The 23,419-nt window shown below is 38.7% G+C and overlaps 1 protein-coding gene across 4 annotated transcripts in view; it reads left to right on the top strand.

The window, feature by feature from the left end:
- Positions 1–23,419, top strand: part of EGFR (epidermal growth factor receptor) — a 153,002-nt gene that overhangs the window by 76,286 nt on the left and 53,297 nt on the right. The window contains exons 1-2 of one of the 4 annotated variants that reach the window (XM_031554009.1): positions 3,285–3,485; positions 15,944–16,018. The exons of 2 other annotated variants lie outside the window; for them this stretch is intronic. The gene's annotated coding sequence lies outside the window, so the exon portion shown is untranslated. Of the gene's footprint in view, positions 1–3,277; positions 3,486–15,943; positions 16,019–23,419 lie in introns of those variants that run through there. One more of the 4 variants, XM_019616726.2, reaches the window with a different exon arrangement.

Below are 23,419 nucleotides of genomic sequence, written 5' to 3'. Positions count from 1 at the left end.
GACTGCACCGCTCAGCTTGGTGTCATCTGCAAACTTGCTGAGGTTGTACTCGATGCCATCGTCTGTGTCACTGATGAAGATGTTGAAGATCACCGGTCCCAAGACTGATCCCTGTGGGACGCTGCTTGTGACTGGCCTCCAGCCTGACACAGAGCCATTGATCACAAACACAGAACCATTAATCACAAAAATGATTATCATTCAGAGTAACAGAGACCATCTAATTGCATCCAGTTACTCCAGAAAGTGTTACTTACTGGCTTTTCTTTCCTCTCTAAATGTTGCTTTAGGGCACAAAGAAGTATGTGAGCCGTGGAAAAGAACTTATTCTGTATTGATTTTTCCTTTGTGCAGTACCTCATGACAGTAGCAGCAGTTACCCTCCCTGACATGATATGACAGTAGCACCAGTTATTCTCCCTGTTGGGTTCTCGTGATCTCCTTTTCCATCACCACTGCTCTCCCCTCCCGTAAGCTGTAGCTTGCAGCTGTGCAGAAGATGGTTCATTCAACTTGGCCAACAGCAGAGGAATGGGAGGACCAGCTTTATGCTGGTGCCCAGGGAGAGAGGTTGAAAATTTGATCCAAAGTGCACAAGGATTTTTGTTTTAGCTCCTCAGAGTCTCCAAATCCTCTAAATAAGAGGGAAGGAGGAAATTAAAAATATCACATTGAACCTGTGCTTTTTTATACCCATATGTTTTGTTATTACAGTAATAGAAGAAGTTGTATATGAGATCACATGCATCAAGGATTGCATTCATGTTTGATCTGCAAGGGTGGTTTTGGTAAAGACCGCTTTCTCCATCATCTTCAGTGCTTTCTGTTCAAAGCAAGTAAACAAAAGCCTGTACTGTTAAGTTCTCTGTGGTTTTGAACCTTTCCATCGATTGAGTGCTCAGATGGAGATACTGAAAGCTGTTCCTTTCTGATATTCTTTCACATTCTTGAAACTTTGTGACTGAAGCTTCTGAAGACAGACATCTTGGAAAACTGGAAGAAAGGTGCCTCAAATTGGGTGCCTAAAGGAGGAATCCTCCCAGATAACAATTGCATTTGAAAATTTAAGCTGTATCATTTATAAATATAGGAGAATGAAGCAGAAGTTTCTTAGTAATGATTCTAGGATGAAGTTCCAAGCTTAATTATCTTTAGTTTTTCCAAACCCATGTAAGTATAGGATTGGGGGAAAAAAAAAAAAAAAAAAAAGTAATATGTATTTATCCATTTTCCTGGAAAGAAAAGTTTGCCATGGCTAAAAAAGTAGTATCTAGATGTTATTTTTCTTTTGGACAATCCTTTTAGAAGCAAATCTGAAATCTGAAATCTGAAAGCTACTAAGAAATTTCCTATAGAAACAATCAGCTCTTTTCTAAATCAGTCTAGGAACTTTGAAAATTTCTTTAGACTTTTGAGTTTTTTGTTGGATTTGTATTTGTAGAAGATAGTGCAAAGAACAGTCAATATTTATTCTAGTCAACTGATAAATAACTGGGTGATTCAGGGAAACTTAGTCAGAATACCCTTGTCACGGTCATTGCTGACGTCTGAAACAACACTGAGTTTATTGCTCATTAAGTTTTTGCAGGAGTCTGTAATAAAAACCCTAAACATACTGAGAGCTCCTAATGTCAGGGAGGGGCTGGGCTCTTAGTGCATATGGAGAGAGTCTGTGATTGCAGAAGCAGAAGAAAAGGATCAGAGGTTTGCAATTAAATTTAACCCCCAGCACTTCTACTCAGTAGAAACGATTCCTTGTTTATAAACTCATCTGCTTTACATCTTAGCTCATAATTAACATCCTAGCTTTTTAATTCTCTATCCAAAAGGCTACCACTCCCATTTGTATGAGGGATTCTTTATGCAGTCACACCAGCAGAAGGGGCATATTTGCTTTTTAAATAGCTGAAGATTTTCAGCCAAGCTTTAAGTGTTCCCTTGCCATGACTACAAACTCTTCCAGCCCATTCCAGTTATATCACCAGCAGCAAGTACAGTACAGTCTCCCAGAGAATATGGTGCTAACTGGAAAATCTCCTACACTAAACTGTCTTTGACTTCAAACAGCTGAGCTTCTAGAATTTCAGAAAAAAAATAATTATGATTAATTATGAAAAGCTGAGGCTTTTTAGCTGTGCATTGAAACCATATAATACAATGCTAGAACCTGGAATGGCCTCATTAGAATAAATTCATGTTCAAAATAAAGCTGCAAACAACTTCGGTTAAAGGTGCGTGCCAAATGGTGTATGTTTATTGTTTCTCTTCTCCAACAATATTTATGATCCATATATTGAATAATATATTATCTTCATATGTTCATGATAAATCTCAAGATCTGTCATGAGCCATGGGCTAGGGCGGTGGCTTTCTTTTTTATAAGTTCATTAACAGAGCTCATATCTCAACTGTTTTACAGACAAGAGCTATCCAGATGGCATTCCATGCACAAATCCAGGCTACTATCAATTTGCATCTACTTGTGAATGATTTTGGTGAGAAGTTGGGGTCTACCCGCTCAATTTTAATGTTACCATACAAAATGGTAAATGTCCTCAGAGTTCATTCCAAGACATGGCTACATCCTTCCTCTTAGGTCTCTGAAATCTGTCAGGCATAATACAACTCTATTTGAAGTAAATCAAATTTAAATGAAGTTTAAAGAGCAGTATTTCTTCACTGAGAGAGCAACATTCATATCTGGAGAGGTTTTAAAGTCACAGTAAACCACGTATAGCTTAGTCCTGGGGAAGAATTGCTGCAGGACAGAAGAAGGCTGATGCACAGACACTGTATGAGGGCTTGGGCTGGTGGTTTTCAGGAGAAGCCTGTAATACAGGGAGAAAGTCCAACTGGGAAGAAGAGAAAACACAGTCCTTTTCGAACTTGGTTGGTCTCTTTATGTTTGAGTTCTGAATGAAAACTTAAGGTTTGGCCTCAAGCTTTTAGGGAATAGTTGATAAGGTTTATTAGAAAAGCAAAACGTGTTTTGTAATGCATGCTGAAGTTTCTTATCTGTGGTATTTCAGAGGAAGCATTACTTTCTGGATCAGAGAGGCAGGTTGGTGCCATTCATTTTCCATTCTTTTTCATTGAATTGCGTTCATTTCTTCTTCAGGCTCTGAGTCTTAGAAACAGTGCTAAAGTGTTATCAAATAGATTACTACTAAGTATAGAAGTGTTCCTGGAAAGTCGCTCACTGCCTATAAAATGTCATCTGACTTAATTCATCTGCCGAGGTATTTTTGTAAAGGTTAATGAATACGCTTACTCCCAGACTGAGCTTGGTAGCTGACTGAAAACTGAGAGGAGAGAAGGAGGAAGTGAAAGAAGGTGGCCAGGTGATGAAACCATTTGCTGGTGTATGTGGTGTGTTCAGAGCAAGAATCCTGCCTGCCTTTCTCAAAGAATCCTTCAATGCTGCAATTGCACCTGCACTCTGATGTGACAGTGGGACCATGATTGCAAAACAACAGCTAAAACAGGTATTGGGGTACTTTCTCTTTCCTGCTCTTCTTTCAAGGGAAAGGATGCTCCAGAGTCCTTTTGTCCAAGTTTTGTACTCTTTGCTGTACACTCCTTCAATATTCAACTGAGCTACAAAAGCTCCAACATTTTCCTGTAAAAAATATTTAGTTAATTATATTGTCTAAGTTGCAGTGCCTAAGCTAAAACCTGGTGTTGTTTTTTACAGTTATAGAATAGCATCAAGTAAAGCAAATCCTTCCTGTCTGGAAGCTAATCAGTGGAGACTGAGCCATCAGAGATAACCCAAAAGGATACATTCTCTTTGATTTCTTGGGAATGCAGCAACTGCTGGCATCCAGCAGTCTCTGTGCTCAGTACAGCCTCCTTTTTTATATTCCTAAGTATCTTTTGCCATCCCTCTTGAGTGAACCATTCACAATGGTTTCCTTTACCTACTTTTTTTTTTTTTAATTTGTGTGACAAGGAAGAATGAAAAGCTGCATATAAGAGGTTTGTGTTCTTTTTTCTCCTGAGAAAGGCAATAACAGGCACATCTGGTTTATTACGGTACTGTTTAGAAGGAGGAAATCAGGGGGTGGGGAGGATAAGGTTTTGTTTGTGTTGCTTTTTCCTTTGGCTTCTCCTTGTCACACAAAAGCTCAAGCCCCACCACTTTAGTTTACCAGGTCCCCTCCCACTGTCTGTACATTGTCACTGCTCTGAGTATTCAGCATCTGTCTTATTCAAGAGCAACTATGGTCAGCTTGGCTAGTGCAACAATGTAGGTCTTGGAGCCTTTCTTTCTCCAAATTTCTGCAGAGTGAAATGAAAGAGCACGGATCTGCCATCTGCCCCACAAAATTAAAGAGACTGTGACATGTCTTACAGTGCTTTAGGGATCTATATGTGTCTCAGTGGTTTGTAAGGCCACAGAAAGTTGTTAGTTGTTTTTCTGTTAAATAAGACATTTTGTAAACTCTTGGATCAGTTAGGTTACCCACGACATGCTTGGGTAATTGGCACTACCTTTCAGTCCTGATACCTGACATTCCTTTGGGAAAAGGATTTGCTCTTACATCTCTCCATAAAGCTAAATGTGCTTGCTGTCTAATATCACTGACTTGTTTCTGAAGGTCAAGCTTTATGAAAAGCCACTGTATCATTAGGTTTAATGATACATTAATGATCCATTAAGGAGGGACTAGTCCAGAGACATCAAAGTAGCCTTCTTGCCTAATAAACCCTGGAGACCAATATAGCTGGAAAGTTTATCTTCTGTCTTCTTTAGGTGTATACTAAATTTTCATCGCCTCAGGAACTTTGTATATTTTCACTTGTAAGTCATGATATCATGGTAATGAGACTGTGTAACCTCTGCTGGATTTTGAACACAAGGAATGTATCTGGTTGTACAGATGTTTGCAGCAGGCAGTTATGTCAAAGATACGTTGCAAGAACACTTTCTGTAGTTTGTCTACCTATTTTGTTGTTGTTGTTGTTGTTGTTGCCCTACAGCAAGGTAAAGGAAAATCTGATTTGATGCACAGAAGGAATATTGGTTCTAAAACAACTGATTATTTTTTCTGCAGGCCAGTATGAGAGACAAAAGGCATTGTGTTTTTCAATGTTGGACACTGGTTGATCTGCAGTATGTTTTCCTTCAGCATCCCCAAAGTTTCAAAAACTTGAACTGGGATCCAGTTACTGAAAAAGAGAATAATACCTGCTTCATAGAATTAGACTTCTGGTAAAGTGCCAAGGAAGAACAGGATGTTTTTATTGACATTTTGTTGCTCTTACGCTTTACTAGTACTGTTAAGCAAAGCATGGAGTATCTTGAAAGAGAGTATGGAATTTATTGCACAAATAGAAATTTAAATAGGAAAAAATCAGCCATGTGTGCAGATTTCATGAAGGTTATTTCGAGTTCCTATTTTGAATTTATTTTGTTTGTAGTGTATTTTTCGGAAAACTGATTTAAGAATAGATGTGTAAGTACATGATATTTGTGGTAAGCCATTACGTACCATTATGTAGAAAGCAATTTAGAAAAATAATGTGAAACTTAAGCTCATAACATGAGTACACACTAGTTGTACTTCTTACAGCCTTTACTACTCTACTTTATGAACAGAATTATTAGACTCTCTGTGAATGCCTTTTTCTATCTTAACAATATTAGATGCTCAGGAAATATATCTAGTGTTTGTATATATGTGTAACTTTGTTGTTCAGCATATATTCAGAGCCTAATTCTGCTTTTCTGAAGTCACTAGAATCTTGTCTACATAGAAGATTAAGTGCAGCAATGAAGCTATTGTGAATATATTTAAATATGTGTGATGAGACTTCCAGAAGCTAATTCTAGCCCTTGTTATTTGGCATGAGTGAAATTTTTTTTTCTTTTTTTCCCTTTTTTTATGTGTGTGTGTGTGTATGTGCAGGATGCTAAATCATGACAAACTCAAACAACCATGTAGCTTATAATATTTTAATCTAGTCTGCAGATAACATTAACAGGATGGGAAATGGTTGTTTTGATTGATGGCAGAGTTGGTTGTAGTTTCCAAAGGCTATAGTGGCTTTTGAAGCTTAGGAGCTTCAAGCTTTGACAAAGGAAGATACAAACAGAAAATCTGAATATTATTTTGTGTGCACTGACTTTTAATAGTGTTACAAAAGGAGAACATATTTTAATATTAAAATATTTTTATTTGTAAAGAAGCTAGATAATCGTATATTTTTGGCAAAGGAGTTTTCTGGGGAAAGCTGCCTGCAACTGAAACATAAGCAGATCTTCAACACCAACGTTGGCACTAATGTGTCTAGTCCAGATGAGATGCAGGTCTAATTCTGGGTAGATTTTGTATTTTAGAATGATTGTGTGAATAACAGCAGTCTCATTTATTTTGGGTTTTAATACAGTCTTTATGCAGCTGACAAGTATGGAAAATTCTTTTCGTTCTAGTCTTGCAGAAACTGTAATCTGTTGCCCTTCAGACTGTGCATTGGGCCTATCTAGCTGCAGAGCAGGTGCTGTGAAGATGATGACTGGGGGAAGCTTTTGAATCACTCAGCTTATTGCCAATTTTCTAAATTTACGGTTCCATTCTTTTATAACTGATGGCATACACCTGCAGTGACCATAAACAGATGATAGCATGTTAGTCTGGCCATCAGTTTGGCAGCTTTTCTGGAATTCTTTTCAGTTGTTAGGCATATAAATGAAATTTCACCACTGCCCTTTGCAGGCTTTGACACAAGGCAACATGCCATATTTATCTCAGTGGTTGCCAGCATATAAGGCTCAAGCAGGTCACCTATCCCTTGAAACTAGAAGCAGATGTGTTTAAATTTATGCAGCTTTAGAGTAAATGCCTGCAATGGCTGCTTCCTAGGGTTTGGGCAGGAAACATAGGAAGAGTTGTAGCTGTTGTTTGAAGCAATGCAGTGACCAAATGGGGTATCACTTCCCCAGCCCCAAGCAGATGCATGTCTCCGCAAGCTCTTGTAGCTTCAGGGGAGCTCCCTCTACCTCATTTGAGATCTGGGGCGTGTCCTGGCTCTAAAAGCTGAGTACTTCATAGGTCACAAAAACAAGCCATATCCATTCTGGCTAAGCAGTTTTACTAAATTCACAATAGCTGCATGGGGAATAGCTCAAACAACTGTACTTAAAACAGATACAGGATCATATAGATCAAGTTCTTTGATGTAGCATGTGTTTACATATTTTGTTTCAATACCTTGTTATAGGGGTTCTTGTTTTTATTTGTGTTATTCTGAGGATGCTGGTATCAAAAGCTGAAATTATAAACACATCTGGAGCAGGGATTCTTTGGGGTCCTCAAGTCAACCTGTTTGGAATCAGGAGAAAAAAAATCTTGTTTTAAATCATGGCTTACAAGAAGATTTAGAGCCTGCAGTGCAACAAATCCATTCTTTTGTTGTACTTGACCAAGATAATTCATTTCACGATCAGTATAATTTCTTAAGCAGTAGCAAATATTTAGCTCTTTGTTTTTCTAAGCAGAGAATAAAACTGAATGCTTGACATTAGCACTGAAACCTAATTTCTGTATTCACATTCATCATCTGAAAGATAATTTGACCTCAGCCATAAACATTTTGCATCTACCTTGGTTTTTCACAAAGACAAACAACACAATTACCGACAATCAATTTTTTCTTATTAAGATAAAGGAGAGGGGAAGTTCTTTTTTCATTAGAATATTTCTGTAATTTTAACAACAACAATAAAATGGGCACATGAATGTTTACCTCCAAAAATGAGATCTTAGTATGAAATTGAACTTTGAATAATGAAAAAAAAAAAATCATTTAAATGTTCACTTTAGTAATGTACAGATCTAGGTTTGGGGTTGTTTGTTTGTTTTTGTTAATTAAATGCAGTCTTTTAATGATCTACTGAAAACTGATTTCTCTCTGTTGACTGTAACAAGGTGAAACACTGCAAAACATTTTGTCAGTCATCTCAAAGTCCAGCTTGTTATCATTGGAAATTATCATCACAAGTACTAAGTTAAAAGCTCTTGTGATGGTCTCTGCTCCTTTAGCCTATCGGAACAAGCCACAGCCAAAATGGTGCTCATTTCAGCAGGTCTCCTCATGTTCAGAAGTGGGATGTGAACATCATTTCAACAGAAAGCAGTACCAAGTAGAATATAAACATCTGTGTAGCCGTCTCTTGGTGATTTTTTGCACGTGATGAGACCATATTGTTTAATGCTCTGCTCATCAGCGTCAAAACACTACTTTATTTTACCAAATAGATCTTGTCAAGGATTTCAAAAACAGCTAAGAATCTAAGATGAACCATATCCAACATCTTTACGTAGCAAGAACAGACAGTTTGTATAGGAGAAAGGGGGAGGAAAGAGGGAGCAGCCAGGACAGAACATACAGTCTTGAATGTAAAGCTTTGGCTGTTAAGGAATGACTGCTGAAAGCTAATTTATGCCTCTCTTTGTAAGTAATGCAGATAAGCTGTAGGGAGCAAAAATCTGGAAGCAGGGCCTGTTGCACCAGTAATGAAAGTCCATTGGTCATTTTGAGGGAAGAAACTCTTCTTTGCTGTAACTTCCTTCTGTGAAGGGGAGGGTGCTTCTTTTTTTTAATTTAAACATCTGGTTCACTCAAGGCAAGAGAAGATCTCATTGTTTACACAGAGTAGTTCATTTTGTGAACGCAGACACTTTAAAATAGTAGCTCTCTCTTTTGGGATGTTGTTCATGGAAAGGCTTTATTTCTGGCATAATATAAAAGGGAAAACTACAATAAGCAGCTAATTATTGAGAGAATATTAATAGAGGAATGACAGTTTGGGCCCCCTCTCCTAGGTTAAGTTGCTAATCTGAAAAAATGAAGCTGAATGTCTTTATTTGAAGTGCATTATTACTGCTAGTGAGTCACGATGTCCTGTAGAGTTAAAACAGTATAAATCCTGTTATTTCAGGTGGTTGTATAAACTGCTCAGATGATGTATAATTCTGCAACTCCTGGTAAACATAAGGCAGAGAGAACAGAAATAGCCACCAGTTGTACTCAAACCTTTCCCAGTGAAATTCTGTTTTAATTAGAGAGTATCTAGCTGTTGTGTGTGGTTTTGTTAGAAAAAGTATACAAGATAGAGTCACCTTTTTTTCCCCCTTGTGCCACTAGAGAGATCTATGAGGCCCTGGGGCAGTTCACCAGCAGGCCCTCACCAGTAGCACTCACCAGGCTGCAGGACAGACTGTTTGGGAGCTAAGAATAATATTTACAGGCTATGTAAATATACAGAGCATCTTCCCTGCTGGCAACTAGATGCTGACTTTATGTTCACTCCACATAAGATTGGAAATGAAGACCATGCTCTGCAAGGCATCCCTCAGCACAGGATGCGGGCCGTTCTGGTCGCTGCACAGAGCTGTACCCTTCTCTGTAAATGGACAGTGGATAAGTTCAGTTCTTAAAGGTATTTTCATTCATGTGACATATCTAATTGTAGATATATTCATTGTTGTTGTCAGCAGTAAGCTCTGATAATTTACTAAAAGAAAAAGTGTATATTTTATGAAAAGTTTCTTGTTTTTCCCCAGCCAATTTCAAGAAGACTTCTCAGGTTTTTGTTTCAGTAACATTTCATCCATCCTAGGAACATTAAAGAACTATTTCTCAAGGCCAAAAGAACAGGGAAGAAGACAGACTAATGGCAATTCTCAGAAGGAAAGAAGATTAATTTTGCCACAGCTCATGCAGAGCCCTTTCTGCATGCTGAGATGGGCTCTCTTTGAGGAAAAAAAGTAGGTGATCTCAGATCTCTTCAGAAATGAAGGTGAAGTAACACATAAGTTGTCTGTTGGTTAACAGCTGTTCTCTTTACAAGCTGCAAAGCAAGAACTAGCAGGTATTAGAAAAGATAACTGGGAGCTCTTGCTTTTTCCAAGATGAATCAGTTTTCCTGGGAATATTCCCTCTGCCATTTATGCAATGATCAAGAAAATGAAAGGAAAATTAAAACAGAAAGCCAAACAAACAAAACCATTGCATATTTCATTTATGGATCAACTATAATTTGAAACCTGCTTTACATTGCTCTTTCTCATGTTCTCTAATGAAACTTCAGCATTGCCAAAAAAGCCTAAGCTACCTGTTTTTTTGTCATGCAGTCCTGGACCTGGACTACAAAATACAGCCCTGGTGCCTAATAAGCTCTGACTTGCACTGATCCAGTGGTTTATATCCACTGTGTCCAGAGACACTGTCCCAAGGAAGGCCTGAGCATCCACCCATTGGGAAAATCCATGGCATGAAACACCAAGCTGAATTGCTGATAGCTTGGACTAGGCTAGTTTCTCATGACAGGCAATTTGTTTGCTTCTGGACACAGGTGACTGCATTTATTGTTTCTGTTGCTTGATGTGTGCTGTGGACTCTGTTCTGCCCCATGTCCTTATCTCTGCCAGACAAAAGATAGTGTAGGTAAGGGCAGACTTTGGTTGCCAAGCACATGGCCTGTTGTACCCATCATTCTGTCATTTCAGAGACATTATTAATGAAGCCATTTTGTCTCCATGTGTCTTTGTTGGAAATTAGAAAGAGAACTGTCTTGTGCTCCATTCAAAAATGCGTGTCATAGATAGTGCCAAGGCACACTCACACTGGTGCTCCTCTGACAGTCAGCAGCCATGGTCAGGTGTGCAAGGTAATGCCATGAGCTATTTTGATTTTGCTTTGCTCCTGAGGCTGCAAGCGCTCTGACCTATTTCTGTGCTGCTATTCCGTTCTCATCCCACTTCATGCATTATCCTCCTCCAGGCTTCCACCATCCATGTCCAAAGGGGCACCTGCATGGCATAGCATGTTTATTTTTGGGAGGCCTGAAGAGGCAGCAGCTCATTCAGACTTCCTTGGACTCTGCTACCAAGCAGACCAAGCAGTGCCCCCATGTTTCTTTATAGTAAAACTAGTGTGATGCCAAAGCCTGCAAGTAATTCCTGTCTGGCCTCGCATAGATTTCCTGTGAGCTGTTCTTGGATAATACCAGCAGCAGTAAAATCTTGTGTAATACCTGAAATCTAGCTCCCTTGGCCTTAATGGCGTAATTCATAATGAGGTACAAGGTGTGCATTGAGGACAGTTTTCATCATATTGAATTTCTTGGGATGACAGAACAGCCGCATAACTGTGGGAAAGCAAACGCTCTTGTTTATCCAGGCTGGTTGTGTTAATCTGCTTCTCCCTAAATGTAAAAAGCAGATTTAAGTTGGAGACGATTCCCAGTGAAAACCTATCCACTGAGTGAGTGGCTGGAAGTTTCTCCTTTATATAGCTTTGCTGCTTGTGGTTTCAGTTTTTCTATTTACACCCCAGGAGCTGGCTCAGTGGCCATGTGAACTGGGATTTTAGTTCCCAGCTACACAACTCAGCATAAACTCAGGGTTTAATTCTTTTATTATTGTTGTTATTGTTCTTGGGACTCTGACTGCCTGGTGCACAGGAGCAGGCAGAGCGGAGCCGGGGCAGCCGCTGTGGCAGTGCAAGTCTATCAGCAGTGTGCAGGAAGGCTCCAGGAGATGAGGAGGCATCTCTGAGCGGTTGTGATTCTTTGGGCCCAGCTTGAAGTTTGCCTCTCCCCTCACATCAGGAAGCTGGATGGCTATGAAAAAGCAGACTTTTCACCTCCTAACCTTCCCAGAAGACTCCCCATTTCCTTATAGCTGCCATTAAGAGAGCCATCAGCCACTGAAAGTAAAGTATACCATAAAATGTGGCTGTCTTAATTTCTGTATATCTTTTCTGTTGTTATTTTTGGCTTTTGTTTTTCCCTAATATTTTTTTCATTCAGCTTAGAGGACTAAAGAGTCTTTTTTTTGTGTTACTCTGTTCACAAAGTTCTTACTTAAGGGTCCTGAAAATAGGCACTGAAGTAGTGCCTAGCACTTGGTAATATTGGCAGAGATTCACTATTAGTGGTCACAGAGGAGATTACACACCTCCAGAAAACGGATAAACACAAGTAAACATTTTAACAAAATGATAACCCATAAGACTCCACACATTAGCAAACAATGACTCCACTGTTCAATATTAAATTTACTCTGAATAAATCTACTCTGAGCGTGTCACACCTCTGATTTTCAGTTTACAAATGGTTTTGGACAGCTCAGATACAAATGCAGAACTTGCTTCTGAGGTTTTCTCTTCCAAAAAGAGACTTTCATTCTTCTTGCCTCTTTCTATTTGCTATATTAAGGTGTATGTTGAGAAGGGTTAGGATTGAAAGGTTAGGGTTGAGCAGCCTTCTAGTTCACTGCTTTATGGCTGATTGTTATGAAGAAAAAAACTGAAGAAGGTGTGTATTTAAGGAAAAGAAAAAGCTGGATCTCAGTGGTAAAATGTCAAATGAAAAGACAAAATAAAAAGTTCCTGGGACCAAGAAGCACATAGAGAAAGCTTGGGTGTGATAGCAACAGATTGACAGTGATTGATCACAAGGAAAATGGTCCTCACTATCGGTGATAGGAACATTTGTCTTTGGAGACTTCTGGCTTTTTTATACTGTGCTGTGCTCTCACTTTGTCAGAGAGGTGTGTTTCAAAACAAATGATGGAACAAGATTTGCAGGATAGCCATTTCTCCCTCTTGCTATTGGTATGCTTATGCATGTCCTTGATAAAGCTATCATCTGTAGTTTAAAAGGATGTCTGGAAGCTCACTGAGCTGTGAATAGCATTAATAAAGCTTGCAAATAGACTTTTTAGTATTTTTTTTTTAACTCATCTGATTTCACAGATTTTCAGAAAGAACAAAATGAAAAGCAAAGCTTGGGGCACATGGTTTATTTTGTGCACACATATGAGCTTTTCTCCTCCCTCAAGGGAGAGAATGCTTTCAAATGTACATGTTTTTCGCATGCCTCTTTTAACAAAGCTTGATCCTACAGATAAATCACTACTTACTGTTTATGTTATCACTGTGGATAACTTTGGAAATCACAGATTTGGCAGCATGATTTCACAAACATCCTTGAATAGGGGAACATCATCTGGAAACGTGAAACGTTTTATTTCAAATTGCACTCTCTGCTTAGATGTAGTATCTGCTGAAACACCTCCACTCCTTGACAAAGATATAAGACTAATCTCTGCATTTACAGTATCGACTTTTACATTTTTAATTTCAGCAGTAGCCTGGAATACCTTTAACACCATTAGTACAGAAGCTAGCTATACTTCTTTTTATTCCTAGTGATTTTTAGGTAGGGGAACATGAGGGTTTTAAATGTGTCAGAGCAGGTTTAGTGCTATGGGTCTTCCCTAGGAACACCATGAAAGACACAAGCCATCATCTGTGTTGTTAGAGCAAGCATGGAGGAGTGCCAGCAAGAGGTTAGTAAAAGATACAGAAGTTGTTGATGGATTGTGGCATCCATTGTGCTACCAGAGGTATTTTGTTACTTACTGCATGAAATGGAAGCAGACTTCAGAATGAAAAAAAACTACTTACTAGCATCTCAGAAAATTTTAAATTTTTTTCCATCAGCTGCTCTTGAAAATAGCTTTTTTTCTCCCTGAAATGCATTGATTATGTACTACTGTACAAATAGTACTTCTAAGACAGCCTGTAACTATCATATAATTATTATTTTGCTGTTCCACTTACCTAACTCTAATTTGCAACCAGAAATAATCAAAAAACTGCTGCATGTGGAAAGAGAGCCTTGTTACCCTCTACCCCCAACCTCTCAGCTTGTGCTTGAGACAACATTTGCATTTGGCTTACTGAATAAGTTTTATTTTTCTCATAAATATTTGGCTTGTTTGCAAAGAAAAAAACACATCAGGTTAATTGTGGTTAATGGTTAGCCAGACAGTGACAGGTAAGTAAACAGACCTTTACAAACAAGGTGTACAGAAGGCAGTACTGAGTGTTTTCTGATATATTACGAAAAGCTGGTTTATCAGATACGATGCAGAGAGCCTTAGTGGCAGATATGACCATCTGAATAGCTTTTTAAAAATATGCCCTTTAAAATTAACTTGGATTTAAAAGACCAGCCTTCCTTATTTCTCTGTAAAGGGTGTGAACATCAGAAAATTGCATTGATTAAGCAGGAAAGGAATTTAAATTTTACCATTGTGAAAGAATTACACAGTACTAGAGACACACAGGACATTTGGGTGAACAATGAAAGGTACGTAGCCAGGCCAGTACCTGTGTGAAAATAATTCTTGGTGGATTTTCACATTTCTCACTGTGAGATATGTGCCATCTCTAGCTTTCCCAGTTCTTCCAGCTGCACCGTACTTGGGTTAATCTCCTATTATCGTTCAGAATATTTTGTTTAAAAAGCAAAGAATTTAATAAATAAATTTAATAAAGAATTTAATAAATCAAGTAATCATAATTCTAAGTATTTACACAGTAAAATGATGTCCACATATATTCAAGGACTTAAAGAAGTAACTCAGCTGTAGAACCATTACTCTGCGTCTGAGACCTTAGCTTCAGAAAGCGTATCAAAGGAGAGGAAAAGTTAAAGGCAATAGAGGAAAGGCAATAGAGTCAAAAGGCTCAATTGCATTATCGAAGAGCAGCTGTACCAGGCTGTCTTTCTTCTTGAGATGGCTGGGTTTTTTTATTTGTTTTGTTTCAGGGAGATAATAACTTACTTGGACTTGAGTAATCTAAGTAAAATAATGCAACAGTAGAAATTACTGCTTACTGCTTATCTTGCAGGAGGTAGTTTAGTATAAAAGTTTAAACTTGGATAATTTGGTGATTAAAGAGGACACAATGGATTGTATCAGAAAATCTTTGGAGACAGGTGTCTTCTGGGTTTCCTTAAGAATTTTCTTGAGACATGTCTAATTATTTTCATTAAGTATCTCAGCATCGGACATAAGTTTGTCCCAGCAAACTTTCACTGTGGAGAGGTGAGAGATGCTGAGAAGGAAGAGGAAGGCTTGGTAGCATTTAAGAAGAACTGGAGGATGCTCACGAATGGATGAGAAATTAGATAAAATTGTGCAGAGCACAAAGCATGTACTGACTCTGCTTTATGCAGAAAGGAGACACCTTGTATCTGTGAAGAAAATAAGGACTCACTGTATGGAAGGTGCTAACATCAATTTCAACAGACTGGTAAATCTGCACCAGGAATACTGTCTGCAGTTCTGGTCCCTAACTTAAAAGAAGATGGATATTAAATAAAAGGGATATAATAAGGGGAAACTGAGGGGGAAAAAAAAACACACACAAAATTTTTTTTCTTAGACAAGGCTAAATAAGTCTGGCTGGTTGAATAAATTGAATGAATGTGGGATTTGGCATATGCATTAGAAAAGAAAATACCAAACTGGGGAAGATGCTATTTTAACACAAAGGACATTGTGCAGTTTATGCAATTTATCCTTTATATTTTCAGTATTGTTTGATTCGATTCTTGTTTGTGATAAGGTAGGTGACTCCTCCTCCATCTTCAGCTCTTTGCATAATATCCCTGCCACAGTCCAATTTGCCCTTTCTGGAGGGGAAATACCTTGTGAGCTGGTCCTGACCAGTCAGAGTATGCAGTGATTAAGGCACTTTATAATGTTGTCAGAGGAAGTGTCGATTTTTAAAATCCCATGCAAGTGAATCACTTTGAGAAATACATCTGAGTCTTTGGGAATGTTTGTAAGACTGCAAAACCTAAATGGTTCCTTCATTTAAAAGGCACTGAATCTCTCAGAAAACAGAAGTTATATGTCAAAGCCATATCATGATCTTACACTGTAACTTGCCTTTTGACATTTTAGCCCCCTTCAGCAAGAGATTGCCAGGCTGTTTAAATTATATGTATTGGTCTGAGCTATATTTGCAAGATGTGTTTAGTAGTAAATTTCTCACAAGAGAGCTAAAGAAAATCATGTGCTTTTCATTAAAAATAAAAATAAAAATAAATCCCTTTTATTTCTTCCTAATCAAGACAGAATATGACTGTAGAGGAAAAACACTGAGTGACGAGTTCATCGAAATATCCAATTGTGCTAGAGAGGATAAGGTATGTTTTTAAGTCACTGATAAATACACTGGTTACTCTTATTTATGGGTGTACTGTCACATGAGTGATAAGAAATAATTACTACACTTTCTAACTCATGGGTTTGTCCTAGAACAACATTAAAAAAGCAACTGTGATCCTCCCGCCTTTCTTGCAAGTAGTTTTTCAACAAGCTTTTCATGTTGCAGCAAGGAAATTGTCACAGTGTCTGGTTTATGTGATGATAAACTCCTGTGGAAGCAGAGACAGCATTTATTTTTACTCTTAGACAAGTATACGTTTGAGAGAGAGTGTCCAAAAACAAAAGGATATAAATAGTCTTCTCACCTATTTCTGATTTCCAGTGTTGCAAACTAAAGAGCTGCCTGTCCTCTCTAGTCTGTTTGTGCATGTTTGCTGAACAGGAGATGTACAAAACTTTGCTAAGGAGCATTTGGCAAAAATAAAGTGCCAAATAACACATTTTGACAGTAAAATATGCTTTCTGTCAGGCTACCCATGCTCCACAGGAGCTCACAGTGGTAGCTGCAGTTTCCAGGCTCACTGAGATTACTGATGTGGTCAGTGAGCAGAGACACCAGGGGCTTGTGATGCTTCAGTGCAGCAGGGCTGACTTTCTCCCAGCTAAAAATCCTAGTTGCCCAATTTCATTGTTCTTCTTTTAATTATAATTAGGCACATGCATTCTTTTTGTCTATGAAATGACAATTTAATCTTATATGCCAAGCCCAAGAATTACGATCTTATTTATCCTTTTAAGTACTTCAGGGGGACTTGTATATACTTCAGGAAGCCTATTCAGTATATATATTGTATATAATAAAATATATGTATATGTGTGTTTATATGTTCTGTGAGGGATGGAGCAGAAGGAGCTGCTTGAAAGGTGTACACAGCACATTTGCAGTGGGGTTGTGCATCCCAGTGGTTTACAGTTTTGCTCAGTATGCAGGCACCTACAGTATTTCTGAGGGCAGCAGGGCACAGACCTCTGCTTAGTGAATGTAAGCCTGCTTTCCTTATTTATCTTTCATGGGTGCAAAAATAGTCCGGAGACTCCCAGGGAGATGCAGAGTGCAGGTTGAAAGTCACTGGTCCGTACAATAAATAGTGAGGAAGCACTTTAAGTGGTGACTTGGAATGCATGAGATGATGACACACTTTTGCAGTAATAACCACAGAGACCTAAAAGCATTCCTCTGTTAAAGTACAAGAAAAAATGTTTCCAGTGCTCTGTTTGAGACATACACATATTTATCCACTGATATTGAAATCCTCTTACTTCTCTAAGTTATTGCATAATGATTATAATGATTTTTTTTTCATGAAGACATGGCCTTCCAGTTCTGTGTTACAGGATGCAATTACTTAGAGACAAGTTTGGGTCTAAAAAGACACTTAAAAGTGAAAACAAAGGAGTCAGTCTTTAAGGCAGAATTTTTGAAAGCATCAGTATTGCTGTCACAGCTTCCAGCAACATCATCTTTACCATGGTCACTGATCTTGGCCAGTGCAGATTTCCCCCATGTGAGTTTTTGTTCTTGAAGCGTAGAGTGTGTTGTGATGGAAAGCCAGATTTTGAGGTAATGCAATTAAACAGAAAATAAGAAGAGCTGGCAATTTTGCATGCTTGAAGACAGGTATGATTAGATGTGTTAACAGGAGCAGATAAGAATTGTATTTGCTGTTGATGAGCATTCCCATAGTTCTGGATAAGACTGCTTCCTCCCAAGAAAGCCAGCTTGGTCCTTGCATTCCAAAACCAGGAATTTTACTGTGTTGTACTGCTTCAGTCACATAATGTGAAATACAATCACGTAGGACATGGGACTCCCCTGCTGCTGTCGGCTTCAACATATGGAGGAAAAAGCAATATCCTAAAATCACACTGGATTTACTGTTCATATTCTCTTTTCTGGGCTGTGTTAGGAGCATGTATATAGCATGGAATAGGCACATATTGTCAGAGCTTATTCCCCCAGGAATAAACTGCATTGCCATTTATTGGGAGACTCCAACAGAATGTAGCAGAAACTTTCCACAGGCTACTTCGAGACTTTCAGTGGAAAATAATTTTGGCAAAGTTCTGAAAGTACTCAATAAATTTCATTTTGAAATCCAAAAGGTAGAATACAAAATCTTTTTATGAGAGGCAGCCTTGTAAAAGCAAGTGTAGTGAAAGCAGAGATGTGTCCCATAGCTGTATAATGTACTTGAATCGCAACTAAGATTTTCCTATGGGTTTTCTCAGCTCCTGTGCAAAAACCTTTTGGGAGATTTTAAGCTGAGTGAGAATGTAATGCATCTACCAGCAGCTGTTTTATGTCCATACTAAGCCCATTTTTTTTTTTTTTCTTTTATCACTGCTATTTTTAAAACGTCATTCTGTTTTGTTTAATAGTGTCCTTCAAAGTGTTGCAGCCTTGTGCAATGAAGTGAAGTCATTCTGAAGTGAAATGGCCTCTAAAGGTGCCCTTATACAGCAACTAACACTGGAATTAAGTATTTGGGAAAACTTCGTGCTCTCCTTACTTCAGGACGTTCCTTCTGTAAAGACATAGTAGGCTTGGAAACTTTACTGCTCAGTGGCAGATCCTCCATCCTTGCTTCAGTAATACTTAAAGAGGGAATTCTGAGAAACCTGTTCTGATTTCTGATGCCCACTTTCCACTGGTGTGAAGCGTAATTTGCATGCAGCTCTGCTATTCCCACGGTGTAAAATCTCCTAAATGCTTTGTCATTTGGGTTTTGTAATGCAAACTTAAAAAAAATAAATAAATCTTATTTTGGGAAGAAGTTGTTTCACTTTTTTTTGAGGGGGAGACTGGTCAGTGTAGCACCATGGTCTTACATGGAGCACTACAAAATACTTTATTACCCAGTCTCTGGGAGAAATAGCTTGATTTGTTCAAGATGGGTATTTGTTTCCAAGCTTGTTTAGGGGTGAATACCAGGGCAAGTGAGAAAGAGAGTATTTCTCATGAGAAGAACTTCTTGAGAAAGAAAGCTAAACTGAGAGCGTTTGAACAAAAAGCACATATGTATTGAATTGTGGTGAGACAATTCCCACTGATTTCAGTGAGAGCACCATTTCCCTCCAGCTTTCTACAGAAGCTAAGATGATGATGATTGGGAATCAAAATGACCTGATTTGCCTTTCGCTTATGCTCATGTAAGTCAGGGATGATACAGACACCCCTCACTGCAGCAGAGGAGCTCCAGGTTTAATTAGGCTGAACCTGAGCTGGAGCAAGTTGTAGGGTGGGAGGTGACCTCTGAAGCCCTTGCTCTGTTTCCAATCTTTATGTTTTCCTGTTTCCACCTCTTTACGTGCAGCTCCTTCCTCACGGCTTTCATCCCACTCACTTTAACTTGAAATCTGCTCATTGATTGTAAAAATGCATTTTTTTCTGCTCCTGTAGTATACTGGAGGTCCCATCTGCATCCCTGAAGGACAAAGCTGTTCTGTTCCTGGAGCTAGTAGAATCATGTTGCATGCAGTGAGGTGATCCTGTTCTCCCATGAAGTGATAGATGCTGATGGAAGATTGGCAAAAGCATCAAAGGCAGCCAAACAAACCTATGGCTGTGAACGCTTGACAGGTGTCATTTAGCCAAGATATGGTAGCTCTGATTTTAGTGAGGTTTATCAGAAGTTACTTAATGTGAGGAGCAGATCCCCAGCTGTATTGGAAAGTTGGCCATGTGACATGCCTGTTTGCTCAAAAGGTGACTCTTTTGCAGTTTTGGAAACTTTCTGGGATATAGTGGCCAAAAATAGATACTTTATGAGTTATCATCATGTCATGGAAAAATAAGTGTGATTTCTTTTTTCTGCAGTCTTTCATAAATGCATTCCTTACGTACTTATTATTTTTCTGATATTTTTATCACTCAGTCTTTGGATGCTTAAAGAGTCAAGCTTGAAAATACTTCAAGCAGTGGATCTCAAAAAAATATATCACCTTGACCTTACATTCTTTTTTTTCCCCTTGTTTTTGCTACCCCAACAATTCTTTCTTTCTTTGAATTTCCATACAAAAGATAGGCTGAAGAAAAACATATCACCTCCCCACAGTGTGCCAGAAACTTGCCAAAATGTGATTTGAGTTGTTCTGCTAAAGATGCTCCACAGAAAAAAAAGTACAGGGGCAAGGAAGTGCTGGGTGCGTCCATCCGCCCACAGTGCTGGAGGTGCCCTTCAGCAGAATCGACACTACAGGAAGGTACCACTCCCCACACAGCAGCTCCACTCCTTATTATCTGGGTCGTCTAGAAAAAAAGCAAAGTCCATGGGTTTCAGAAAGCTCCAGCCACCTGAATCTTTCTCAAAGCAAACGTGGCAGGAGTGGTGAAGCAGATAGGAACAGAAGTGATCGGGCTTACAGCAAGTTTTCATGTCTCTACACGTGTTTTGCTGCACAAGTAAAAGGCTTGGCTTTTTTCCCCTCAAGACATCTTTGGCAAAGATAAGCATAGTGCAACTGACTGCTACCAATAAAATTTTTGCACTCAATTTTTTAACTTACATGGTAGCTAATGTAATTGCTTTCCATACAAGAGGGGCATTGATTCCCTTTTCATTTAACTGATACAGCAGTTTCTTTCTGACAACTTTTTGTCCATGGGATTTATGTCTGCATTTTAAGTGCGTTATTGTATTTGCATGTAGGTTTTTTGTGTTTGAGAAAGGTGCATGGATTTTTGCCTACCTGTCTGTGTGGAACTGATCCAGGGAGACACAAAATCAGCATTGTTCCTCAAACTGTGGGGGCAGAGGAGCTGCAGAATCAAATTTAGCAGCTGCATTCATCCTTGTGATGAATTAATAATTTCACCTAAAGAAAATTATTACAGCATGATGCCTTTGACAAATCCGCACTTTAATTTTTTTTGGAAAAGAAGTTAATTTATTTCATCAGTTTGTTAATGTTTCTTCCATTAGTGTTTTCAAAGACAAAAGGTAAGTAAGGCATCCTCAAGAGACTACCACAATAACAGTTGTTTGATAAGCTTTTGTGCAGCCCACTGCACACATGGGCCTCAAAATACTTCACATAGGAGCCGTGATGTTTCCCCTGCAGTGACAGAGTAGAAGAAGCACATGGAAGTGGGAGGGCTGTCTTGGCAAGGTCAGAGAGAAATAAAATGTGTGTCAGTGCCTTGTTCTGTAACGCATTCAAACAAAAGATTAACTCCATTGTCTCATCTTCTGTGACCTTGGCAATTGTGCATTATGAATGTACAACTCTGAGAGTGCTAGCAGAAGTTTATCCAATATGGCATTATTTAATGCAGTTCAGATTGCAGAGTTTCTGAGTTCACTGAGGAGTTTATTTGCTGAAAAGGGTGAAGGAGCACAAGGAGTGCTGGCTCTGAGCTCAGGTTGTAGGGCAGGAGCTCACTGTTCTAATCAAGATGGAGAGGCAATCTTTTCAGAGTGTGAACAGCCTGTAATTTGTATTGTACTGTGCATTTCAAGTACATTTTAAAATGTTCAAACTTGTTTACATTTCTTCACATTACTGAAATCTGGCATTAAATGCGGCTGAGATTCTGTATTGCTAAATAAGGGCAACTCTAAAAGCAGGGCACTTGCTGTAACATGCAACATTTACAGTAGCAATGACCAAATTGGATGTTTTTCCTTCCCAGACTGTTGAAGATAAATTGGTCTCTGTCTTCCAAACTTACCCAAGTGCTGTTAAATCATGTTGTGGCTGTTTAGCGGTGCTTTCAAAACATAGTTTTAGCTCTTCTTCTTCTGGAAATAAAAGAGTGGTATGTCTATTCACCTCATTTATTGAATTTCACACAGCTAAATTAAGTGAAATAAGAGCTTGACTCAGATCCAATTGATTTCAATAGAGTCTCTCCTTTTAGTCAAGGCTTAAATGAAGATCAAACAGCAATCTGGAGCATATGTACGTTTAAATGCTCTTCAACTATTCCTTTTAAACTTAAATATTATTGGAGTTTTTTCAAACCCATGCGGCATGCATTAACTTGCTTGCCTGTCAACATGTGCAAATATCCAAATTTCTACTGGAAACCCTAACGTAAGTGTTAACTGTAATGTTCATTCCCATGAATACAACCTTTTAAATTTATCAGCTTTTTCTTATTTTTCTTAGTTATTTAACAGGGCCTGTTTGCTCTGTTAGTACAGATAACAACAGTACCTTTATTGTTTAAAGGAGCAGATACTGTTTATCTTGGTCCTGTCTTGTTTTAGCCTCACTCAAGAAAGCGATCTCATTCTTAAGGGACAAGATGTTTCCTGGGAATTTTGGGAGCGTAACTCCCTCTTTCTGTAGCTTTCCTGCTTGAATCTGTGTGAGGCTGAAATTTGCAAAGAGTTACTTTCTACTGACCAGCTTCAGAGCAAGCACTGTGCAGTGACAGTGTGATGCAGCCCCAGAGGTTGGATTCACCATCCGCTGTGGTTGCTGGCAGTATTTGCATGACTTTGGTGGACAGGGTTGTACATGGAAGTGAATGTGCTTACCATGGAGCGTGGGCATGCGTGGCTCAAGGTGGTGCATAAAACCTACATGGTTGCTCTTGTGCTCTGTATGTTTTGCAGTCTCTAGAGATCATATAAGTATGTATGCATTTATATAAATATTTGTAGGCTAAAAACTGAGACTATGTTGCATTTGTAATAGCAACTGCTAGTCTTCTACTTGGAATCAGATGTGATAGGTTTATCTTACCCTTTTTGAGTTTGCATATGAGTGCTCACCTAGAACCAAAGCCTCAAGAAAGAGGCTCGAGAGAGAACTACATATGTAAAGGCTGAAATTTGTTATAACAAAAGGCTCAATTTAGCATAAATCAAGAGAAACACTTGTTTTCTTTTAATTGGAAAGTACAAATGGACATATGCAATTGCAGTATCTTAAGAAACCCTACATGGTAAAATGTTCACAGCATCATTTCATGTTTTAAATTTTGTTTCCCAAGTTTTAACTCATTTTGAGACTGTTTTAAACAATTCAGTTGTGATGTCAGTGGTCTCACATTTTCATGGGCATATTTTCTTTTTATTGTGCTATAAAACCCTGTTGCTCTTTGGATGTTGCTGGAACAAATGACAAAGAATGCATTTTCTCAGATGACAAGGCACAAGCTTGTCTATCTGTTGTCATCTTCTTGTTTCCTGATATATTCTGGTGTAGAGCTCAAAATGCCACACCCCTGCCATGCGTATCTCTCAGGATTAAAGTCTCAGTGAGCTGTGTTGTAGTTCTTCTGGCCACTTGGTGCTGGTCTCTACATAGACTTTTGGAACGTGTGCAGCAAAACTGGAGAGCTGAAGGGCTGTTAGCCAAGAGCTGTGCTACCTGATTGGCCTATTGTGGGAAAAGCAGTAGGAGGACCCAGGGTCTCCTCCTCGGAT

This window comes from Meleagris gallopavo, chromosome 6 (assembly GCF_000146605.3).
Source record: "Meleagris gallopavo isolate NT-WF06-2002-E0010 breed Aviagen turkey brand Nicholas breeding stock chromosome 6, Turkey_5.1, whole genome shotgun sequence".
Lineage (NCBI taxonomy): Eukaryota > Metazoa > Chordata > Aves > Galliformes > Phasianidae > Meleagris > Meleagris gallopavo.
This window is presented reverse-complemented; position numbering and strand designations above follow the sequence as displayed.